We start from the raw sequence: 22,417 nt of genomic DNA, 5'->3' as shown, positions 1-22,417 counted from the left end.
GCCTGGCCAAATAGCAAAACTGTAGCAGGGCATGCTGGGATGTGTAGTCCAACAACAGCTGGAGGGCCAAAGGTTCCCCATCACTAGATTCTAAAGCCATGTGATGTCCCATCGCATATGATCGCATCTGGTGCAAATTGTTTAAAACACTGGGCTGCCCCCTGACTGACTCTCAGCCAATCAGAGGGCAGCCCAGTGTTTTAAACAATTCTTCCGCCACCACCGCCCGCTGATCCGAGACCTGACCTGGGCGGGGACTGAGGCTGAGACAGCGTGCAGTGCAGGAGGATACCAGCACTCACTCAGCACATGTGAGTATCTGCTGGATGATGCACGTAGCTGTGTCCTCCCGCTCCCCCGCTGTGCCCTCTTCCACGCTGCCAGCGGTCCCTCTGGCCCCCTCATCCCAAACCCCACGCCTCCGAATGTGTCCCCTCCTCCCCCCACCAGTGGATTGCATTTGAGCTATCGCATGTGGTTAAAAATCAGATGTGGTCAAAATCGAATGATTGTATGCAATATCTCACAAGTGTATAGGCAGCATAAGACTTGGAGGAGTAAATCTACCGGAGCGGTCGGGTTGGGAGATATTATGGGATAAGAGATGAACATTGGGGTAGTTTGGTTTATGTTATATGGAATATGGTAGAATACAGGTATCCAATGGAGGGACTGACATAGCGGATACACAGACGATGGACGTCTGGCGAGGAAGATTAGTCTCTCAGCTGTATTCAGTATGGATTGTAGTTGTGAGCGTCTGTATTAGGGAAGCCCAGTAAGGAGACTATAATCAGCTTAATAAATACATAGGCCACAGTACTAGAAAGACTTATTAAATAGAACATGTTGACGATGTAAGGATGCCGTCTTATTGACTGTGACACGAGCAACTTAGCTGAACCGAGTATCTTACCTAATATGTTCTGTTTCAGAATGTCCTGTTCTGGCTCCTGATTCTCGGTGCCGTCCTGGCTGCAGGTTGGTAACATGAGGAAATAATGGGCTAATTGTAATTCTGTCCCAATAAATGAAAAAAAAAATAAAGTATAAAAAAATTAATTTCAAAGGACCACTGTTCCATACACCTTTATGTATAGGTACCTGTGCTTCCCAGCCACAGGGGGTGAACGGTGGTGCAGGGGCGTAACTAGAACTTTGTGGGCCCCATAGCAAAATTTATAATGGGGCCTCCCCGGCAATGCCCACTACACATTATGTGACACACAGTAATGCCCCTTACACAATATGCCACACGCCATCATGCCCCTTACACAATATGCTACACCATAATTCCCCTTATATAATATGTGACACACCAAAATGCCTCTCACACAATATGCGACACACCGTAATGCGACTTTCACATTATGCGACAAACTGCAATACCCTATACACATTATACAACACACCGTAATGCCCCTGTCACATTATGCCACACACCGCAATGCCCCTTACACATTATCCGATACACCGCAATGCCCCTTACACATTATACAACACACCGCAATGCCCCTTACACATTATTCGATACACCGCAATGCCCCTTACACATTATACAACACACTGTAATGTCCCTTACACAATATGCTGTAAGAACACCGGAGCCGGAACTTAAAAACAAATGTTGGGCGGACACTCTCGGCACAGCGAGCCCCATGTGTCTGCAGCTGGTGCAACAACTTCCGACCAGAGACGTTTCCCGCAGACCCCACTGGCTCCCCCAAGCTGCTGTGGGGTCTGCAGGACAAAGTAGCCATGTTTATGTTTGCTGCGATGCTGCATGCCTCGCCGGCCTGTGACTATTTGTAACTGGTGATCGCTCCATTAATCTCTAATGGAACGGTCACCCATCACCGCCTGCAAATAGTCACAGCCCGGCACAGCATGCCGCATCGCAGCAAACATTACATTTGTATAAGACAGATTCAACACATTTAAAAAAGTAAATAAAACATTTGAAACTTATTATGTACAGTAGTACATTTCACCAGCAGGACCCAGGCAGGCACTTGGCTGGCAGCGTGGGTGGATGGACCAGCTTTCAAGCAGGACTCCTGCTTCTTTCCCCGCCCAGCTTCTCCCACACGGCACCCCCGCACAGCTGCATCCGCACTGCGCCACCTCCCAAGCCACACCTGGCTCCTTCTGCACAGGGCTGCCACCCCTCGCTAGGCTTCTCCCAAACGGCGCTACATCCCACACTCCCCGCCCAACTCATTCAAACGATCCGCCCCTACTGCATGGCGCCTCCCCCTTGGCTCCTTCTTCATGGCCTCACCCCCTGCCTGTCTCCTTGTGCACAGAAGTGCACAAGTGGTGGCGGAGAAGTGGTGAAGCAGGCGGCCAGCGTTTCTCCAACAAAATAATAAAACTACAGAAGGTGCAGGGGTTTGCTTGCTCTCCATGGGGCCCCCTAGCTGCCGGGCCCCATAGCAGCTGCACCCTCGGTAGTTCCGCCACTGCAGTGGAGGCTTCAGGAGGGGGCTGTTGCTCAGTCCAAACGTCAAATAGGGGACACCCACCATTTGCCACCAACTGCCATTCTAAACTGACTTATTGCAAGTCGGTGTCATTCCACTATCAGAATTTTGAACTGTGCTGAATGACACCCCCCCCCCCCACCCCCCACTGGTAATTTTCATCTGACACATCCACCTACATGTGAGGTGAATTTGGACACTTCGCATCAAAGCGATATCCCCAGAGTTGCCGAAACAATCATTTAAGATCCAGTAGTTTTATTTTTTATTTTTCACGAGTTTATCCTTTGTACGTAGGGTTTATAGTATACACTTACGGGGCTGAGGTAATTCTTTTTAACCTGTAAAATAAAGTATTGCCAGCGATTGTTATTTAATCCATTGATGATGATGATGATGTGTTCTTCTCTCACTCTTTGCTGCCCTCTGCAGGACGGGCTGAAGAATACAATCGCTTTAATTATGGTGAGTTATTTGTATTGTTATATATACTATTTATATAGTGGCATCAAATGCACAGCACTGTACAGTCCTTACCCCCATTGGAACTTACAGTTTATGGGAAGTACCAACCAAACAGCCCATAACTGCCATTGTTCACAGTGATTGGTGTGGCAGTTAGGGGCTTATTGGTTGGAGCTTTTTCTTTCTCCACGACCTACTAGTACATCTCCCCCTTAGCTCTCCACCGTCTCCTTCCAGATTACAAGACTCTTCGTATCGGGGGCTTGATCTTCGCTGGATCTCTGCTGATAATAGGGATTGCGGTGCTGCTCAGTGAGTAGACGTCTCTTCCATCCATTGTTATATATACGGACCCTCAAGGAAAGTGTCCACAAATGAACCATAAGGTGCCTGGGATGAACCAATACCATATATATAGAGTAAGGCCTTGTTGTTATTTACGGAACATTTGGATCATTTTTTAGACATCTTGTTGTAGATACAAAGGGACATATTTACTAAGGTGCGGGTTTATAGAAGGGGAGATGTTTCCCAGAGCAACCAATCAGATTCTAGCTTTAAATGTCTAGAAGGTGCTATATAAATGTAGAGTCTGATTGGTTGTTATGGGTAACGGGATGTGGTCATTGGGTCGATCCTATTTAGGTCAACATCCACTGAAGGTCAACAAGTATTGTACTGTCGTATCTACCGTCTGGTGCCTAGTACTGCTGCATGTACCTGTCTGGTGCCTAGTACTGCCGTATCTACCTGTCTGGTGCCTAGTACTGCCGTATCTACCTGTCTGGTGCCTAGTACTGCTGTATCTACCTGTCTGGTGCCTAGTACTGCCGTATCTACCTGACCTAGTGCCTAGTACTGCCGTATCTACTTGTCTGGTGCCTAGTACTGCCGTATCTACCTGCCTGGTGCCTAGTACTGCCGTATCTACCTGTCTGGTGCCTAGTACTGCCGTATCTACCTGTCTGGTGCCTAGTACTGCCGTATCTACCTGTCTGGTGCCTAGTTCTGCCGTATCTACCTGTCTGGTGCCTAGTACTGCCGGATCTACCTGTCTGGTGCCTAGTACTGACTTATCTACCTGCCTGGTGCCTAGTACTGACTTATCTACCTGCCTGGTGCCTAGTACTGCCGTATCTACCTGCCGTAGCATAGTTATCCAGCTACCTCGGTGCAACCTTTTGCCCTAAAAACAATATTGTGAGGTGTGAGGTGTTCAGAATAGACTGGAAATGAGTGTACATAAATGTTATTGAGGTAAATATAGCGTAGGAGCAAAAAAAAAACCCAAATTCTGCGATTTTAGCAGTTTTTATGCTTTAAAAAAAAAAAAAATCAGAACCCAAAACCCAAAGAATCCAAACACAAAACGTTTAGGAGGTGTTTTGCCAAAACCCATTAGAACCCAAAACCTCAAGGTAATCAGAACCCAAAACCCAAAAAGTGGCCGGTGCACATCCCTAATTAATATTTGTAAGAGTCATACGGCATTTGCTGCCCAAAGTTTCCATTGGATTTATTATATAGATATACTGAATACACATTTGTTTTCTTTCAGCTGATTTGAATCTGTTTAAGAAAAGGCGCAGTGCTGAACCCGAGGTGAGCGAGACCCTTTTATATCAGCGCGGCGTCCTTTGCGTCTATCCTGACCAGTGTTCCCTCTAAGCTGTGCGCGCGTGCGCGCGCACACAACTCGCTGAGTGTGCGCACAGACATTACAACAGAGCGCACAAAGCAGCAGTGGTCCCTTTTTGCAGTTGTGGACTCAATTAATGTGTGTTTCACCCATAAACTACATTGTGTGCTGTGTTTTGAATGTTTAAATGTTTAACCCCTTCCTGACAGAGCCAGTTTTTGCCTTCCTGACAGAGCCCTTTTTTTCAAATCTGACATGTTTCACTTAAGTGGGGATAACTTTTTTTTGCTTTTACTTATCCCAGTGATTTTGAGATTGTTTTTTCGTGACACATTGTACTTCAAATTAGTGGTAAATTTGGGTCGATACAGTCTGTGTTTTTTTGTGAAAAATACCAAAATGTCGTAAAAAAATGGAAAATTTAGCAATTTGCAAAATGTTAAATTTTCTGCTTGTGAGACAAATAATCATACCACTCAAAATAGTTAATAACTAACATAGACCATATGTCTACTTTATGTTTCCATCATTATTTCAACTTCCTTTTAATTTTTTTGGACACTAGGAGGCTTACAATATGAATAGCAAATTCTCAAATTTTCAAGAAAATTTCAAACACTGATTTTTTTAGGGACCAGTTCAGTTCTGATGTGACTTTGAGGGACTTGTATGTGAGACACCCCCATAAATGATGCCATTTCAAAAACTGCACCCCTCACAGTATTCAAAACAGCATTTTGGAAGTTTGTTAACCCTTTAGGTGTTTCACAGGAATTAAAACAAAGTGTAGGTGAAATTTCAAAAAAAAAATTTTTTTGCAGATTTGCAATTTTAATACATTTTTCTAAGGAACACAGTACATTTTACTAGAGAAATGTGACTAAAAATTGATTCCCCCAATTCTTTTGTTTTCATAAATATCCTATATGTGGCCCTAGTGTGCACGTTGACCAAACCACAGGCTTCATAATAGAAGGAGCACCTACTTGATTTTGGAGCCTCCTTTTTATGAGATAATTTTTTAGGCACCATGTAGGTTTCTAGGCACCATAAGATGCTAAAAGTTAGGAACCCCCCCACAAGTGACCCCATTTTGCAAACTACACCCCTCAAGGAATTCATCTAGGGGTATAGTGTACATTTCAAACCCCCAGGGGTTTCACCAATTGTGGTACAACTGGGCAGTGAAAATGAAAAATTAAATTTTTTACACAAAAATGCAGTTCTGGCTCAAAATTTTTCATTTTCACAAGGAATGAAGGTGACAAAGCACCCCAAAATCTGTGCCCCAATTTCTCCCGAGTATGGCAATGCCTCACATGTGACCAAAAAATACCAGTTGGGTGCATGGCAGGACTCAGAAGGGAAGGAGTGATATTTGGATTTTGCAGCACAGATTCTGGTGGAATGTTGGTGGGTGCTATGTCGCATTAGCAAGACCCCCAAAGCACCAATACAGTGGAACCCCCCCACAAGTGACCCCATTTTGCAAACTACACCCCTCAGGGAATTCATCTAGGGGTATAGTGTACATTTCAAACCCCCAGGGGTTTCACCAATTTTGATACAACTGGGCTGTGAAAATGAAAAATTACATTTTTTTACACAAAAATGCAGTTCTGGCTCAAAATTTTTCATTTTCATAAGGTATGAAGGAGAAAAAGCACCCCAAAATCTGTGCCCCAATTTCTCCCGAGTATGGCAATGCCTCACATGTGACCAAAAAATACCAGTTGGGTACATGGCAGGACTCAGAAGGGAAGGAGTGATATTTGGATTTTGCAGCACAGATTCTGGTGGAATGTTGGTGGGTGCTATGTCGCATTAGCAAGACCCCCAAAGCACCAATACAGTGGAACCCCCCCACAAGTGACCCCATTTTGCAAACTACACCCCTCAGGGAATTCATCTAGGGGTATAGTGTACATTTCAAACCCCCAGGGGTTTCACCAATTTTGATACAACTGGGCAGTGAAAATGAAAAATTACATTTTTTTACACAAAAATGCAGTTCTGGCTCAAAATTTTTCATTTTCATAAGGTATGAAGGAGAAAAAGCACCCTAAAATCTGTGCCCCAATTTCTCCCGAGTATGGCAATGCCTCATATGTGACCAAAAAATACCAGTTGGGTGCATGGCAGGACTCAGAAGGGAAGGAGTGATTTTTGGTGGTGGAATGTTGGTGGGTGCTATGTCGCATTAGCAAGACCCCCAAAGCACCAATACAGTGGAACCCCCCCACAAGTGACCCCATTTTGCAAACTACACCCCTCAGGGAATTCATCTAGGGGTATAGTGTACATTTCAAACCCCCAGGGGTTTCACCAATTTTGATACAACTGGGCAGTGAAAATGAAAAATTACATTTTTTTACACAAAAATGCAGTTCTGGCTCCAAATTTGTCATTTTAACAAGGAATGAAGGAGAAAAAGCACCCCAAAATCTGTGCCCCAATTTCTCCCGAGTATGGCAATACCTCACATGTGACCAAAAAATACCAGTTGGGTGCATGGCAGGACTCAGAAGGGAAGGAGTGATATTTGGATTTTGCAGCACAGATTCTGGTGGAATGTTGGTGGGTGCTATGTCGCATTAGCAAGACCCCCAAAGCACCAATACAGTGGAACCCCCCCACAAGTGACCCCATTTTGCAAACTACACCCCTCAGGGAATTCATCTAGGGGTATAGTGTACATTTCAAACCCCCAGGGGTTTCACCAATTTTGATACAACTGGGCTGTGAAAATGAAAAATTACATTTTTTTACACAAAAATGCAGTTCTGGCTCAAAATTTTTCATTTTCATAAGGTATGAAGGAGAAAAAGCACCCCAAAATCTGTGCCCCAATTTCTCCCGAGTATGGCAATGCCTCACATGTGACCAAAAAATACCAGTTGGGTGCATGGCAGGACTCAGAAGGGAAGGAGTGATATTTGGATTTTGCAGCACAGATTCTGGTGGAATGTTGGTGGGTGCTATGTCGCATTAGCAAGACCCCCAAAGCACCAATACAGTGGAACCCCTCCCACAAGTGACCCCATTTTGCAAACTACACCCCTCAGGGAATTCATCTAGGGGTATAGTGTACATTTCAAACCCCCAGGGGTTTCACCAATTTTGATACAACTGGGCAGTGAAAATGAAAAATTACATTTTTTTACACAAAAATGCAGTTCTGGCTCAAAATTTTTCATTTTCATAAGGTATGAAGGAGAAAAAGCACCCCAAAATCTGTGCGCCAATTTCTCCCGAGTATGGCAATGCCTCATATGTGACCAAAAAATACCAGTTGGGTGCATGGCAGGACTCAGAAGGGAAGGAGTGATTTTTGGTGGTGGAATGTTGGTGGGTGCTATGTCGCATTAGCAAGACCCCCAAAGCACCAATACAGTGGAACCCCCCCACAAGTGACCCCATTTTGCAAACTACACCCCTCAGGGAATTCATCTAGGGGTATAGTGTACATTTCAAACCCCCAGGGGTTTCACCAATTTTGATACAACTGGGCAGTGAAAATGAAAAATTACATTTTTTTACACAAAAATGCAGTTCTGGCTCCAAATTTGTCATTTTATCAAGGAATGAAGGAGAAAAAGCACCCCAAAATCTGTGCCCCAATTTCTCCCGAGTACGGCAATGCCTCACATGTGACCAAAAAATACCAGTTGGGTGCATGGCAGGACTCAGAAGGGAAGGAGTGATTTTTGGATTTTGCAGCTCAGATTCTGGTGGAATGTTGGTGGGTGCTATGTCGCATTAGCAAGACCCCCGAAGCACCAATACAGTGGAACCCCCCCACAAGTGACCCCATTTTGCAAACTACACCCCTCAGGGAATTCATCTAGGGGTATAGTGTACATTTCAAACCCCCAGGGGTTTCACCAATTTTGATACAACTGGGCTGTGAAAATGAAAAATTACATTTTTTTACACAAAAATGCAGTTCTGGCTCAAAATTTTTCATTTTCATAAGGTATGAAGGAGAAAAAGCACCCCAAAATCTGTGCCCCAATTTCTCCCGAGTATGGCAATGCCTCACATGTGACCAAAAAATACCAGTTGGGTACATGGCAGGACTCAGAAGGGAAGGAGTGATATTTGGATTTTGCAGCACAGATTCTGGTGGAATGTTGGTGGGTGCTATGTCGCATTAGCAAGACCCCCAAAGCACCAATACAGTGGAACCCCCCCACAAGTGACCCCATTTTGCAAACTACACCCCTCAGGGAATTCATCTAGGGGTATAGTGTACATTTCAAACCCCCAGGGGTTTCACCAATTTTGATACAACTGGGCAGTGAAAATGAAAAATTACATTTTTTTACACAAAAATGCAGTTCTGGCTCAAAATTTTTCATTTTCATAAGGTATGAAGGAGAAAAAGCACCCTAAAATCTGTGCCCCAATTTCTCCCGAGTATGGCAATGCCTCATATGTGACCAAAAAATACCAGTTGGGTGCATGGCAGGACTCAGAAGGGAAGGAGTGATTTTTGGTGGTGGAATGTTGGTGGGTGCTATGTCGCATTAGCAAGACCCCCAAAGCACCAATACAGTGGAACCCCCCCACAAGTGACCCCATTTTGCAAACTACACCCCTCAGGGAATTCATCTAGGGGTATAGTGTACATTTCAAACCCCCAGGGGTTTCACCAATTTTGATACAACTGGGCAGTGAAAATGAAAAATTACATTTTTTTACACAAAAATGCAGTTCTGGCTCCAAATTTGTCATTTTAACAAGGAATGAAGGAGAAAAAGCACCCCAAAATCTGTGCCCCAATTTCTCCCGAGTATGGCAATACCTCACATGTGACCAAAAAATACCAGTTGGGTGCATGGCAGGACTCAGAAGGGAAGGAGTGATATTTGGATTTTGCAGCACAGATTCTGGTGGAATGTTGGTGGGTGCTATGTCGCATTAGCAAGACCCCCAAAGCACCAATACAGTGGAACCCCCCCACAAGTGACCCCATTTTGCAAACTACACCCCTCAGGGAATTCATCTAGGGGTATAGTGTACATTTCAAACCCCCAGGGGTTTCACCAATTTTGATACAACTGGGCTGTGAAAATGAAAAATTACATTTTTTTACACAAAAATGCAGTTCTGGCTCAAAATTTTTCATTTTCATAAGGTATGAAGGAGAAAAAGCACCCCAAAATCTGTGCCCCAATTTCTCCCGAGTATGGCAATGCCTCACATGTGACCAAAAAATACCAGTTGGGTGCATGGCAGGACTCAGAAGGGAAGGAGTGATATTTGGATTTTGCAGCACAGATTCTGGTGGAATGTTGGTGGGTGCTATGTCGCATTAGCAAGACCCCCAAAGCACCAATACAGTGGAACCCCTCCCACAAGTGACCCCATTTTGCAAACTACACCCCTCAGGGAATTCATCTAGGGGTATAGTGTACATTTCAAACCCCCAGGGGTTTCACCAATTTTGATACAACTGGGCAGTGAAAATGAAAAATTACATTTTTTTACACAAAAATGCAGTTCTGGCTCAAAATTTTTCATTTTCATAAGGTATGAAGGAGAAAAAGCACCCCAAAATCTGTGCGCCAATTTCTCCCGAGTATGGCAATGCCTCATATGTGACCAAAAAATACCAGTTGGGTGCATGGCAGGACTCAGAAGGGAAGGAGTGATTTTTGGTGGTGGAATGTTGGTGGGTGCTATGTCGCATTAGCAAGACCCCCAAAGCACCAATACAGTGGAACCCCCCCACAAGTGACCCCATTTTGCAAACTACACCCCTCAGGGAATTCATCTAGGGGTATAGTGTACATTTCAAACCCCCAGGGGTTTCACCAATTTTGATACAACTGGGCAGTGAAAATGAAAAATTACATTTTTTTACACAAAAATGCAGTTCTGGCTCCAAATTTGTCATTTTAACAAGGAATGAAGGAGAAAAAGCACCCCAAAATCTGTGCCCCAATTTCTCCCGAGTACGGCAATGCCTCACATGTGACCAAAAAATACCAGTTGGGTGCATGGCAGGACTCAGAAGGGAAGGAGTGATTTTTGGATTTTGCAGCTCAGATTCTGGTGGAATGTTGGTGGGTGCTATGTCGCATTAGCAAGACCCCCGAAGCACCAATACAGTGGAACCCCCCCACAAGTGACCCCATTTTGCAAACTACACCCCTCAGGGAATTCATCTAGGGGTATAGTGTACATTTCAAACCCCCAGGGGTTTCACCAATTTTGATACAACTGGGCAGTGAAAATGAAAAATTACATTTTTTTACACAAAAATGCAGTTCTGGCTCAAAATTTTTCATTTTCATAAGGTATGAAGGAGAAAAAGCACCCCAAAATCTGTGCCCCAATTTCTCCCGAGTACGGCAATGCCTCACATGTGACCAAAAAATACCAGTTGGGTGCATGGCAGGACTCAGAAGGGAAGGAGTGATTTTTGGATTTTGCAGCTCAGATTCTGGTGGAATGTTGGTGGGTGCTATGTCGCATTAGCAAGACCCCCGAAGCACCAATACAGTGGAACCCCCCCACAAGTGACCCCATTTTGCAAACTACACCCCTCAGGGAATTCATCTAGGGCTATAGTGTACATTTCAAACCCCCAGGGGTTTCACCAATTTTGATACAACTGGGCTGTGCAAATGAAAAATTTAATTTTTTACACAAAAATGCAGTTCTGGCTCAAAATTTTTCATTTTCACAAGGAATGAAGGAGACAAAGCACCCCAAAATCTGTGCCCCAATTTCTCCCGAGTATGGCAATGCCTCACATGTGACCAAAAAATACCAGTTGGGTGCATGGCAGGACTCAGAAGGGAAGGAGTGATATTTGGATTTTGCAGCACAGATTCTGGTGGAATTTTGGTGGGTGCTATGTCGCATTAGCAAGACCCCCGAAGCACCAATACAGTGGAAACCCCCCACAAGTGACCCCATTTTGCAAACTACACCCCTCAGGGAATTCATCTAGGGGTATAGTGTACATTTCAAACCCCCAGGGGTTTCACCAATTTTGATACAACTGGGCAGTGAAAATGAAAAATTAAATTTTTTACACAAAAATGCAGTTCTGGCTCAAAATTTTTCATTTTCAGAAGGTATGAAGGAGAAAAAGTACCCCAAAATCTGTGCCCCAATTTCTCCCGAGTACGGCAATGCTTCATGTGTGACCAAAAAATGGCAGGACTCAGAAGGGAAGGAGTGATATTTGTATTTTGCAGCTCAGATTCTGGTGGAATTTTGGTGGGTGCTATGTCGCATTAGCAAGACCCCCGAAGCACCAATACAGTGGAACCCCCCCACAAGTGACCCCATTTTGCAAACTACACCCCTCAGGGAATTCATCTAGGGGTATAGTGTACATTTCAAACCCCCAGGGGTTTCACCAATTTTGATACAACTGGGCAGTGAAAATGAAAAATTAAATTTTTTTTACACAAAAATGCAGTTCTGGCTCAAAATTTTTCATTTTCATAAGGTATGAAGGAGAAAAAGCACCCCAAAATCTGTGCCCCAATTTCTCCCGAGTACGGCAATGCCTCACATGTGACCAAAAAATACCAGTTGGGTGCATGGCAGGACTCAGAAGGGAAGGAGTGATTTTTGGATTTTGCGGCTCAGATTCTGGTGGAATGAATGGTGGGTGCTATGTGGCATTAGCAAGACCCCCGAAGCACGGTGAAATGATGAACCTAAAAATCCATAGATGTGTGGTATATTTTAAAACACTCCTTTATACATAGGCCGGGTTTGTCGGGGCAAGTGTCACACTGGAAAATAGTTTGCTTTCTTATTCCCTTTTTATAGCAAACTTTGCACCTTTTTTGTGTCCTGCCCTTTTTTCCAGTGGAGGGGATTTCATCAGGAAAATGCTGCCCTGGTACAATACGGGGGCCAGTACTAGAAGTACTGGGGCCCTCTGCCTGCTGGTTCCCAAATATTAGGCCCTTTATGACTTCCTCTTGAAAGTGCATAAATGTCCCCCTCTGGCTGGTAGAACGGAATAGCACGTAAGCGTTATACAGTGCCATCTGGATGATATACACGGCCAGCTTCTTGTACCAGATTTTTGTTTTCCGCAGGGCACTGTACGGCTTTAGTACCTGATCTGAAAGATCCACTCCGCCCATGTACCTATTGTAATCCAGGATACAATTAGGTTTTGAGGTGTGGGTACTGGTACCTCGTACAGGGACGGAGGTGGTACTGTCTCCGTGAATTGTTGTCAGTATAAGGACATCCCTCTTGTCCTTATATTTGACCAACAACATATTTTCGGTGCATATTCCCCTGCTTTCACCCCTTCTCATTACTTGGGCAATGTGCGTTTTTGGGAGGCCTCTTTGGTTCTTGCGCACAGTACCGCAAGCTGCTGTACCTCTTGAACCAAGGGCCTTAAACAGGGGGATGCTGGTGTAAAAGTTATCCACATAGAGGTGATAACCTTTATCCAGGAAGGGGTGCACTAAATCCCAGACAATTTTTCCACTAACACCTACGAGGGAGGGGGGGCATTCTGGCGGTTCAATTCTTGAATCCTTCCCTTCATATACCCTAAACCTGTGGGTGTACCCTGAGGTGCTTTCACACAGCTTATACATTTTTATGCCATACCTTGCCCTCTTACTGGGAAGGTACTGGCGGAATTTAACCCTTCCTTTAAAATGTATAAGGGACTCGTCTATGCAAATGAATTTATCTGGGATGTACATCTCTTCAAATTTGGCACTGAAATGATCAATGACTGGCCTGACTTTGAATAGCCGGTCAAAGGTGGGATCATCTCTGGGTAGGCACTGTGCATTATCGTTGTAATGCAAAAATTTAAGGATCGTCTCAAATCGAGCCCGGGGCATGGCCATACGGTAAAGTGGGGTGCTGTACAGAACATCTGTACTCCAATATTGCCTAATTTCTGGCTTTTTTACTATGCCCATATGAAACACCAGACCCCAAAACGTCATCATCTCTACTGCATCTACAGGGGTCCACCTAGCAAATGATGACGTGGGGTTTTGAGCAATAAACTGCTGGGCATATAAATTAGTTTGGTCCACCATTAAATTTATAAAATCATCAGAGAAAAATAATTTGAAAAAGTCAATTTCTCTGAGACCTGTGGAATCAAATTGGATTCCTGGCATGGCCAAAAACTCAGGAACCTGGGGCTCAAAATTGTCTGGTGGTGGGGTCCATACGAGATCAATTATTGGGGGGGGGGGGGTCTCAGCTGCTCTACGGGGGCGTCTTTGAGGGGGTCCCTCATCACCAGAGGAGGAAGAGGAGCTTAAGACGAATCCTTCAAATTCCCCGCTTGCCTCACTGGCTGTGTCAGAGTCAGAGGCAAGCATGGCATATGCCTCCTCCGCTGAATACATTCTTCTGGATGACTGGGATGACATTTGGGATGACATTTGGGATGCCATTTTTATTTTTGTGTTACTGGTAGTGAAATGTTTCAACACGTGTATAGTGTGGGGGGGGGGGTACAAACTTTATTTCAACCCGGGGGGTATGTAGTGTGTAGTGTGTATGTAGTGCAGAAAAAAAAAATACTTTATACAAAAAAAAAAAATTGAAGGGGTTAAAAAAAATAAAAAATTGAAGGGGTTAAAAGAAAAAAAACAAGGTCCTGCGCCAAAAATTGAGCACAGATGTTGGTCAGTAACGTCCGTCACTGAACAGCGCTCAAAGGCAACAGGAATTTGATCAAAAAAAAAAAAAAAATAGATCAACCCTGTGCCGAAAAAGCTGATCAGTGATGTACGTCACTGATCAGCGCACAGTGGCCACAGGACACCCACAAAATCACAGTGTGTGTAAAAAAAAAAATTAAAAAAAGACCCCACAGCACCCACAAAAAAAAAAAAGGTGATCAGTGATGCGACACTGATTACCAGTGAGGGGCAGCAGGTGCACAACCTTTGGTGCAACTGACAGTGCAACTGGCAGCAACTGACAGGTATATATATAAAAAAAAAAACCTCTGCACCCCCAAAAAGTTGCTGATCACCTCAGATATAGTGATCAGCACAAAAGGCGGGGGCAGCAGACACAAAATTTAGCACTCTCTATCACTCTCTGTCACTATCTCTCTCTATCTCTCTATCTCTCACTATCTATCACTCTATGACACTGCAGCAGCAGCACTGACAGTTATATATATGAAAAATAACCCCTGCACCCCCAAAAAGTTGCTGGGGGTGCACAAAAGGGGGGCAGCACACAAAATATAGCAGTCTCTATCACTCTCTCTCTCTATCTCTCTATCTCTCTATCTCTCACTATCTATCACTCTATGACACTGCAGCAGCAGCACTGACAGGTATATATATATATAAAAAAAAAACCTGCGCCCCCAAAAAGTTGCTGATCAGTTAATTTATACTGATCAGCACAAAAGGGGGGGCAGCAGTCAGTTATATAAAAAATATATAGCACAATCTGTCACTATCTCTCTATCTCTCTCTCTCTATCTCTCTCTATCTCTCTATCTATAACTCTATTACACTGCAGCAGCACAAAATATAGCACTCTCTGTCACTAGGCCTCTCTATCTCTCTCTATCTCTCTCTCTCTATCTCTCTATCTAATAACTCGCTGCAGCACAACACAGCACAACACAGCACAGGATGTCACAAGAAGAAGCAAGATCCAGGCAGTGATCAGGTAAGTATATAGCAAGGTTCTGGTCAGTATATGGCGGCAGCTGGGCACGGTGACCGCACTGCACGCAATTCCAGACCGGAATGGCGTCTGCAGTGCAGTCACCGTTAGTTTAAATCCCCCTCCTTGGCTGTGATTGGTCCGTCGGTCCGACGGACCAATCACGGCCTTTGGGGGCGGGCGGGGTGAGGTGGGGTGACACCAGTGTCACCCTTACACCCCGCGGTGATTGGTGCTGTACTTTACAGCACCAATCACCTCCGATCCCGTGTCACCGGCGAACGTTATTCGCCGGTGACACAGAAAACGCTGTGAATGGCTGTTCACACTGAACAGCCAATCACAGCGATCGCCGACGGGGGGGAGGCATCGCAGCCCCCCCTGGGCATGCAGGGACATGTCTGCTGTCAGGGACAGCAGACATCGTCCCTCTGTCACTGCGTCTCTAGACGCAGTGACAGTTTGAAGTCATGACGTACATTTACGCCATGTGTCGGGAAGTACTTCCCGACCATGACGTAAATGTACGTCAAATGTCGGGAAGGGGTTAATATCAGTTTGAAGTAAAGTTAACACAAATGCTGAACATCATTTTCCATTTATATATAAGTTACGCACAAAAGTTGCACAGCCAAAATCTTTTGCCGCACACAGCCTTCGTAAAATTAGAGGGAACATTGATCCTGACCCTTAATGCCGTCTTGTTTAAAAATCTAAAAATATTAATGTATTCCGGGATGGTGTAAATATTGCCACAGTACAGTAATATTGTTTTCAATAGTCTTTGCTTTTAATTATTATTATGACTATATTAGTTTGTGGGTCGGGAAACATAGAGGTCTATCCCTGCACCGCAGTGTATGCTGTCTGCGGCCGTATGATCTGCTGCCTTATTACATCGAACAACCAGCAAATCAACACGGCTATCAGCCACCAGGGACGGCAGAAGTATTGTTCCGCCAATACCAGTACACAGATGGGACCATCAATGTGGCCATTGTCCAACTGGACTACCAGCGAAGCGGCCAGACTCATTTATAGGTGCCCACACACTAGAAAGATCTGCGATCATAAGATGTGCGCATAAATTATCATTAAAATCTTTTGCCTGTCCTGGACTAAAGATTTCAGGCAAGCGCACGTCTTTACCAAAGATTTTTCGGTACTTATGTAATATCTGGGCTCCTGTTTTTCTTATGAGACTGCGTCCCCTCGCCACGCTTCGGGCACGGTGGCTCTCTGCGCTCGCCACACTATATAAAATCAACTCCATGCGCAGTTGGATAGTAGGGGTATGAAAAAATGGGGTGCATTTAACATGGGAGCCCAGATAATACATAAGATCCCGTGTACGTTTCTATGGATCTTTTGTTAAATCTTCTGATCTTTCATGCAGCACGTAAGACCAGAAGATTTAGCAAAAGATCCACGGGAGAGTGCATCGGACCGATATCGGCCGATTTTCGACCGATTATCGGTAAACATTGGACAATCGGCCAAAAAATCGTTCTAGTGTGTGGGCACCTATAGTGGTGTGTAAACACGGTGAGATTTCCTTGCTATTTGACAGGTGCATACACACTGTACAATTTTTTTTGACCAATTTTGTTGAAAGACATTTCCCTTGAGCCCAGTGTCCTGGACGAAAGATGTTGACCAAAGATATTGACGACCGACTAAAGACGAAAGATCTACCTACAGTTTATAGGCTCTTTTTGAAAATTATCCAATGGTCAGAAAACTTGTACAGTGTGTATGCACCTTTATTAAAGGTGCCCAAACACACTAGAACGATTTGTTTGCCGATTGGTCGATTTCCAATCTATCGTCCGATGTTTACCGATAATCGGTAATAATTACGTGTTGCATGAAAGATCAGAAGATTTAGCAAAAGATCCATAGGAACGCACATGGGATCTTGAGAAAAAATCTTGGGTAAAGACGTGCGCTTGCCTGAAATCTTTTGTCCAGGACGGAAAAAAGATTTGAAGGTTATTTATGCGCACATCTTAAGATCATACATCTTTCTAGTGTGTGGGCACCTTAAGATTCGACTGCTAGATAATCTTTGCTAACTCTGACATAAGGTTATCCTCCAACACCACAGAAAGATGCCCAGTAATGATCCCGTCACCCCTAGTAGGATCACTATGATGCGCCCGCTGTGGTTGTGTTCAGCTGTATTATATACTGCGATATCAGGATCTTGAAGGTCAGAGCTGAGTCCTCCAGACATAATAACCATAACATAACATGTGGGAACGGACGTGTCCCTACTTTCATGATACGAAGGCCAAACAGTAAACAGCTGTGATACAGTTCTTCCCATAGAAAACAGATCATTTTATGTTTCAGTAAAACAGTAGATTCAGCACCTTGGAATCAGTAAGAGACAATGGATTGCTGCTACCTGCTGTTTACAATGTGTTACAATACTGTACGTCATTTAAAAGGAACAAAGCAATAAATTGAGAGCATACCCCACAACATACTGTACGTAGGGACCTGTGGCGGCCAGAGGGGGGGCTGCAGGACAGTTAAACATTTAAATACGGGAGCCACTCCCACTGCCAGAGAGTCAGTGTAGAATGACAGCTGGTGGAAGTGGGTTTGGCTCCCATATTTGAAGTTTGTACTGTGCTGCAGCCCCCCCCCCCACACCTCTGGATCCGCCACTAATAGTGACGCCACGAAAATTTTTATCAGCTGCCTCCATACTCAATCTCTGCTTTCGTAGGAGCTGTGCCTAAAGGGCCCCACATACAGCACGATATTCAGGCATTGCCTAAAAACGCATGTAAATCGCTGTGTGTATAGCCCACACAGCGATTTACATGCGTGCCGCCGCCGTTCTGAATCTGCCCAAGATCCGGAACAGACCCGCCAAACAATTCATAGCAGTTGCTCAGAAAGCTCCTACTCGTCTCCCGCATGTGTGACCGAGCGACTGCGGACGCCACAGACCCGCCGCAGACCGCCGCCACCCCTGAGCCCCCCTGGGTGAAGAAAGAAGAACCAGTGTAATAAAATATTTTAAAACCTGTGTTTGTGTGTTTTATTTTAATATTTCCTTTACAGGGGGGCTATAGGTACCGGCGGCCTTTAATGCCCCGCATGCTGGTACCTGTGGTTCCCAAGTACCAGCATGTGGGGCAGGCTTGCTGGGATCTGTAGTCCCACTGTAAAGGACAATATTACTGTTGAACCAAGCAATCAACCCTGCACCCACCGCCCAGGGGTGCAGGGGATAGCCCCGGGCTTCAGCCCAGGCCTGGGGTGCCCTGGAGAGGGGGGACACCTTTATTTGGGGGGGGGGGGGGGGTCGCCACCTGCCAAAAACTCCCAACCTGGGCTGACTTGTTAGGGTGGGTAATGCTTTGGCCACGGGACCCCATCAAGCGTGTCCCCTGGCTATGGCATTGCACCCCATGTTAGTGGAGCCCGGTGCTGGTCCTCAAAATATGGGGGACCCATATTAATTTTGGTCCCCCCCCCGTATTTTGGGAGCCAGGACCACTCAAAGATTTTTTTTTTTATATATTTTTTCTATGCCACTAGCCACCAATGATTATTTGTTTGGGGTGAGGGGGAAATTTATTTTATTTATTTATACGTTTATTTAGGGAATTACTGTCTATACCATATAACATTATTTTTGTGATGAAGTGCAGTTTTTTACGTCACTTTCTGTGACGGATTTGAAATCTCCCATTACAAATCTCTGGCAGAGATCTCTCTGTATGTAGGGCTCTTAAGAGCTGACATACCAAAAGGGCTAGTAGTGGAGTGCGCTACTGTGCAGACTCAAGTTAAATGGCTCCTCAAGGGATACTTCCTTCTCTAACCAAGATGGCCACCAATAGAGTATCTGAGGCATCTTTCCCCTATGTATGAGCATCTGTAGAAATGCGGACATCCTCTTATCCCCAGAAAACGTCAGCATTACCCGCTAGATCCGCTACTCCAGAACCCTGCGCTGCTACTCGTACAGGAAGTACAGCCACCAGCTGGGGGTCCGTCAGCACCCCTGTTCTATTACAGGCTCCGCTCCATCCAGAACCAGATGCCTGTAACAGTGAGTACGGCTGCACATCCACTGCGACAGATAAACTACGGAGCCTGCTCAGTCTGCAGTACCTGCGTGGTCATTGTGTACCGCACTCTGCTCCCCATCAGGGCCACACGCACATTCCCAACATCAAGGGCCAGTGTCCCAGGGTTCTGAGATAAATGGAAGACAATGTCTAGGTCAACAATCACTAGGTCGACCACTAATGGTCGACAGTGAGCAGGTCGACACCTAAAAATGGTCGACATACTCTAGGTTGACATGGGCAGGTCGACACAAGCAAAGGTCGACACACATTTTCCTCCGTTTTTTGTGTCTGTCAACATATGTTGACATGAATGCCGTATAAGTGTACCGCGTCCCCTCGCACGGCTCGCTGCACTCGCAATGCTTTGGGCGTGGTTCCTCGCTGCGCTCAGTACACTATTATATTCCCCCTCCACGGCCACTGGGATGATAACGTATGAATAAGCCAGGAAAAAAAAGGGGGGGGGGGGGAATACGTGTGTCAACCTTTTGCTTGCAACGACCTTCGACCTAGATTATGTCGACCATTTGTAGGTGTCAATGTACTCACTGTCGACCGAATATCGTGTCCGAGTCAGGCCAAGATTTGCTTTATGCCAGTTTGGGAATCACTTAGGGAGGCAGGAAAATGTCACCGCGGGCACGTTACAGATTAGGGACCGTCCTCATCCACAGAAGAGGAGAAGAAGCCGACTGAATATATGTGTAATATCATGGTACATTTAGGGAGAGGTGTAAAACCTGGAAAATACATTACATATACCAATGGTCACATTAGACCTTAGTTATCACAGTATTGGGGGGGCAGATGTATAAACCTGGTGAAGCGATAAATTCAAAGGTGATAATGCAGCTCCTAACTGTCAGTGACAGGCTGGGTTTTAAAAATGACATTTAGGAGGTGATTGGCTGCTGCATCATCATCAGCCAGCCTTAGTAAATCAGCCCGTAACATACCAGCTGTACAATGAGTATAATAATGTGCATTATACCTACAGACTCTCTTGTTTGTTCTCCTTCACAGGCCAGAATTGACGCATGAGAACGTACCTGCTCTGTCTCGGAACATCTGACTATCCTAGTCCAGCCGTGTATGACCACAACAAGACTCTATATACCTGGCACATCTGGTGAACAGAGAGTGTCTCAGGGTGGGAACGTGAGGACAGGCGGACACTAATATCAGTTGTACTCGAAATAAGGACAATGGTTACTGAATAAATGTTTACAGATGCAGGTGGGGCAGATGTAACATGTGCAGAGAGAGTTAGATTTGGGTGGGGTGTGTTCCTGCTGAAATCTAAATTGCAGTGTAAAAAGAAAGCTATCTAATGTCGGTGGGCTACATGCAAAAGCAGCCAGTATTTACCCTACACAGAAACAAGTTAAATATATTTGCTTCAATTGCATGGCAACGTGGTTTGTTCTAGACTCTTGCTTTTTTTTTGCTTTACTGAATCTCGGCCGTAATCTGGAGTTAATTGCTGAAATGTATTATGTTCTGCGCTGTGTAATAGACACCGGGATATTGTACAGAATAAATGCGCTCAGAGAAAGGCTGAGGAAGGAAATGCCCCTGCCGGAGGATTATATGAAACGGGATCTGGGCGTGGGGAGGAACGATTCCAGTACATCACACACAAAACACAAAGTGCTTCTATGGACATATACTGTATCGGTGAACGCCCGCAGCGAGAAATGCCACTGTGCCAATGCTCTGCAGGGATATTGGTGGCTCAATCTGTTCTGTATTTTGTTGGGGCACTCATGAAAATTAAATTGTTACGTTAATGATATGAGAATTGTTGATGGGTACTGTAGGACTATACACAAATTGGAATAACTAATGTCAGTGAATGAATGGGGAAAAAACCCTGTATAGTTCCTTTTACTTAAGACTTAGGGGTCATTTATCAAGATCGCATTTTACAATGCGATCTGGGCGGAATATTACTGCCCAGGATCGTATTGTAAAATGCGATCATATCGGGGCAATGTATAATTTTTAAGGGCGATAGGAGCCCGTCCCTGCGAAGCCCTAACCCGGAAGCCGGGAGGTCAGCGCATGCGCGGTTATGCGCTGACCCCCGCCGACCTCTCTGACCGCACTGCCCTTCTCGGGCAGTGCGAAGTGTAGCCATAGGCTACAATGGGCTATCGCCATATCAGAATGGCGATGGCGCAGGGCTGCGATGCCGGGCTGCCCGATGTTAATACATCAGGCAGCTTCGCATCCCCCATAGAAACCTATGGGGGATGCGGCCAGCGGCGGTGCAGGGGGGATCGCAGCAGGGATCGGAGATTCCTGCTGCGGTCCCCCTTTGATACATTTAGGAGATACTTAATATGTGCGGCTAAACCCCTAAAACATGCGTTTTCGTCGATTTAGCCGCAAATATAGTTTGATAAATGGGCCCCTTGGCTTTTAATACTTTCTGTTAAAATATGCGTACTAACACTCACACACATATAATATATACAAATATGTACACAATATTGGAGGGTGTTGTTCTGAATGAGATAAAGATCTCTATGACTCCCTGCTGAATGATATGAGGCAATGTAGACGGCCAATTGAGTTTCTTCATAAAGTGTAACAATGTATCAGATAAACAGTAGCATTATAAAGAAGAAAAGAATATGTTATTTTGTCTGTCAGTACTTTGTATCTAGCTAGTATCCAGATGTCTGCTCAGGGTTTATTTAATGAGAACGCGGCGGTGCGACATTCATTTGTGCAGAAAAGAGGTTATCGTTATAGAATTGATTTTGGATAACGTAAATAGTGGTACACAAATTTGTAGATAACAGGGATTCAAGTTAATCCAATGGTAAGTAACACCTGTTCCGTGTAATTAACACTAATTAATATCCATGTATGTTGTTGTGTATCATTCTGTTCTGTGTCAATAAATCAGAACAGCGCCATGTGAGGAGACCTGAAAAACATGCACTGTGTGGGGTCCTGAGGACCGACTTTGAGAACCTGTGCTCTATCGTAATGTAAATAAGGGACACTGCGATGTGCTGTAATATGAATCAGGGGCACCATGCATAGTGTAATGTAAATAAGGG

The 22,417-nt window shown here is 44.9% G+C and overlaps 1 long non-coding RNA gene across 1 annotated transcript; it reads left to right on the top strand.

The window, feature by feature from the left end:
• Window positions 1–203: 203 nt before the first annotated feature.
• Window positions 204–21,946, top strand: LOC146041681 (uncharacterized). The gene is made up of 5 exons (XR_014463542.1): window positions 204–981; window positions 2,916–2,948; window positions 3,186–3,260; window positions 4,507–4,550; window positions 20,367–21,946. It is a non-coding gene; the product is annotated as an uncharacterized LOC146041681 (long non-coding RNA).
• The last annotated feature ends 471 nt before the right edge of the window (window positions 21,947–22,417 follow it).

Source organism: Crinia signifera, chromosome 19 (genome assembly GCF_055691185.1).
Source record: "Crinia signifera chromosome 19, ASM5569118v1, whole genome shotgun sequence".
Taxonomy (NCBI): domain Eukaryota; kingdom Metazoa; phylum Chordata; class Amphibia; order Anura; family Myobatrachidae; genus Crinia; species Crinia signifera.
The sequence above is the reverse complement of the archived record's forward strand: the minus strand, read 5'-3'. Positions and strand labels throughout refer to the sequence as shown.